The sequence below is a fragment of the Phoca vitulina genome, unplaced genomic scaffold (assembly GCF_004348235.1).
Source record: "Phoca vitulina isolate PV1807 unplaced genomic scaffold, GSC_HSeal_1.0 scaffold14, whole genome shotgun sequence".
In the NCBI taxonomy this organism is placed as follows: domain Eukaryota; kingdom Metazoa; phylum Chordata; class Mammalia; order Carnivora; family Phocidae; genus Phoca; species Phoca vitulina.
The window spans coordinates 23,370,129-23,373,685 of NW_022589717.1; positions in this window are offsets into that span (position 1 = coordinate 23,370,129).

A 3,557-nucleotide genomic window follows, 5' to 3' on the forward strand; every position below is an offset into this window, starting at 1 on the left:
AAAGTTTAATCAATACTGAATGGGTGCCAAATGGAAAGTTTAAATCACATATTGTCACATAAAAAAAAAAATAGAAATCTGAAAAGATGACATCTTTCCTTTGCTTTTGAAAAATATCCTAAGTATGTGGAAAATAATTTCAAATTCTACTCTCTATTGTGTAAGATAGGAAAAGAGCAGCAATATTAGAAACATGTAAGTGTTAACGAGTAAAAAAATTGAGGTGCCCATCTTGAATACCTTGGAGAAACACAAAGATTCACCACCATAAATTATTAAGAGAATGAAATAAATGCATGAATAAAGCAAAGTTTCTGAATCCTTGGGCAGATCAATTTTAAATTAATTCAGGAAGGGTCTTGACATCTGCCTGATTGAATGGTTTAAAGAAAACTCGAAGCCATTCAACTACTAGTTGTTTGGTTGTTAGTTTTGTTGTTGTTGCTGTTGTTTTTTAAGTGTGTTGACAAATTATCCATTTGGCTAAAATTTTTCAACTGCCAAAAAGGTATTCAATCTAAGGCCTTGTTTGCTGTGTCTTTTCAGCAAGTCCATGACACTTCTAATAACAGAATCCTACTTTCCTTTGGAAAGCCCATTTCTTGTCCTTCAGGTGATAGGTTGAACCTGTCTGTGACCACATGGTGAGCCTATGATCACAGCTGACCAACCAGAATACTCCATCTTTATTCCAACCATAATAATTGGATGAGTACATGACCTAATAAAAGCCAGAGTATTTGATCAGATTTGATATAATCTTGTTGTGAGAGTCTTTCTTCCTTTTAATCAAAATTCAAAAGGATATATTCTTGGTGTTCCTTTTCCTACCACATTGAGAACCTGCCTGCCTGAGAAATAAACCAACAGGAAAACACGGCAAAAGGATACAGAAACAAGGGACGCCTGGGTGGCTCGGTTAAGCGGCTGCCTTCGGCTCAGGTCATGATCCCAGGGTCCTGGGATCAAGTCCCACATCAGGCTCTCTGCTCAGTGGGGAGCTTGCTTCTCCCTCTGCCTGCAGCTTCCCCTGCTTGTGTGCTCTCTCTCTCTCTCTGACAAATAAATAAATAAAATCTTTAAAAAAAAAAAAAAAAAGGAATACAGAAAAAAGGTCCAAGGATGTCACTTGAAACCCCAAATTTACCTGTATCTGAAGCTGATCCATCTTTGGATGGATGACTACAGATTTCAAAAAATTTCCCTTATTATGCTTAAAACACTTTGAGTTAGAGTTCTATCCCTTGTAACCAATAGATTGCTAATAAAAGTGTGATGTTACTTTCTAAATTACTGCAAGCTATGGTGTAGTATCTTTCCTTACTTTTAGGTAACTATCAGATAATATAAAGCAAGACCAAATGAATAGTCAGATCATTATGGATATCTCAATTTTCTTTCCAACAATACTTCCAAGAGCCTGAAAAGAAAACCAATGTTCAATTTAATTAAATTGCACTATCAAGGTAACTGTGGTTTTCTGCATAGACACTCAGCTAAGTTCATGTAAAGTCTTTCTGTATCATGAAATGTTGGATTAAAAAAAGGACCTTGGAGTGCCTCTTCCCCTGTCCTCATTTTAGAGATAAGGAATCTGAAGTCTGACAATATTAAGTGAATTGCCCAATATCATATAGCTAGTTAGTGACAATATTGGAATGAAACCAAAGGCTATATCTGTAATTTAATAGAAATTATAAAATTATACCTATTACAGTATTCACATTATTCTAAGATGAAGTGACTGGAGAACTTAATAGAATATTATCATTTTTAAAATAGGAAATTAGCTTAGTAAAGCACACAAGTGATTCTGCTTATTTATCCATGGGGTATCTCTATTAATTCTTCTGAAATGAGGATGTACTAAGTGAGCCAAAATTCCATTAAATACACACAAAGATAAATGACCTGAAATGGTCTCTTTGTAATGCTTTTGTTTTCTTTATAAATAACTACAGATAGAAAAGAATAAAAATAATGATATTCTAATGAGAGCTAGTCAATTCTATTAGATATGAAAGCTAAATTATAATCTAACTGAAAAAATGTTGATATAAAAAAATGGTTTTATTTTGGATAAGGATAGCCCATCATTCTTCCTCTAAGCTGATAGGCCAGATCTAATAATAACTGAATTCCAGGAGCCAGACAATACACTTAGAAAATTCTAACAAACAGGCTTTTTGACCAAGTTATTAGATGTCTATGGGTTGGATCAGGGGTTTTTTTTCCTACAGATCCTTATTCCATATTTTTTAAAAGTACACTTCTACTGCTCCAACAAGCATAATTACTGTAAAATGTTTAGTATGCACTTGTGGATTTTTAAACCAATTCTCTAATCTTCAGTCAAAAAATCCTATTAAATCAAAAGTGAACTAAGTATTTTTCTTTGGAATTGTTACATAATTACATAAAGCAAATCTGTAGCCCTAGAGAGTGAACCAACAAAGAAATTAGGTACACCCAAACTGGCCGCAAGGAAATGAAAGAAGGTCAATGGGATAAGGAAAATTTTTAAAGCTAAATTAATATTCATTTAAAAGCTTTTTCTCCAGCATTTTTCTACTTTTAAACTATCTTTATCTATTTTATTAGAAGATACTTAATATTATTAACACTTTGTCACAATCTATTTCTAGTAGGTTACCCAGCTCAAAATGAGTTATTATTTTTGCTTTATATCTGCAAAAAGTAAACGTAATCTCATAATAAAATGTTGTAGTACATTCTCAATACATCTCCAATGGCCAGACTTTGAAGAAAGAGTAAAATAGTGAACATACTACCCATCGAATTAAAAGGACAAAGGTCTAAATAATGATTTTTTTCAACCGCAATCACACCATTTTTGTATATCATCAAGATATCTACAGCTATAATGATTGATCATCATTTATAAAATGGCTAGATTAGGCTCTTTCCAATAGTTTCTCTTTCTTAAGGTCTGGCTAGAACACTCCTTGCCAGACAGGCAGACACAAATGCTATCCCCAGAAATCTGCCTGTTTTCCAGTTTCTCTGCTTTGCCCCTTCCCTCCCAGCTGTCACACTAAAGAATCACTTCCTCTCTCTGGTTCCTATCTGGCCCTCTTTGTCCCTAATTCCCAGGAAGTTTACAAAGACTATTCATACCTTCAAAATATGCACACAGACTCTTCCACACTTTTAAACCATTGACTCTCTCCTTACAGATTGACAAAATCATTTTGTCCACTGACTGTTCTACTCACCAGTCAAGGAAAGTTGGCAAGTGGCTATTTCAACGTGCAGCATGTACAGGGTCTTCTTACTTGGTTATTACCAACTGTCTTCGTGTGCAAAACAACAGGCAATATATACCCCTCCTACTTTTTATATGCTGCCTCCCAGGTCCCTGCATCTAGGAAAACTGTTCTGCCTCTTTCTCACTCAGAGTCTTGTTGTTGGAGCCCTCCCGGGTTCTGTAGGCATTGGGTGCTTAGCATCAGCCAGACTCTAGGACAACTGCCTATTGTTACACAGGGCCTTAAATTGCAAGAAACAAAGAGAGTCCAAAGGGGTTAGATTTTTAT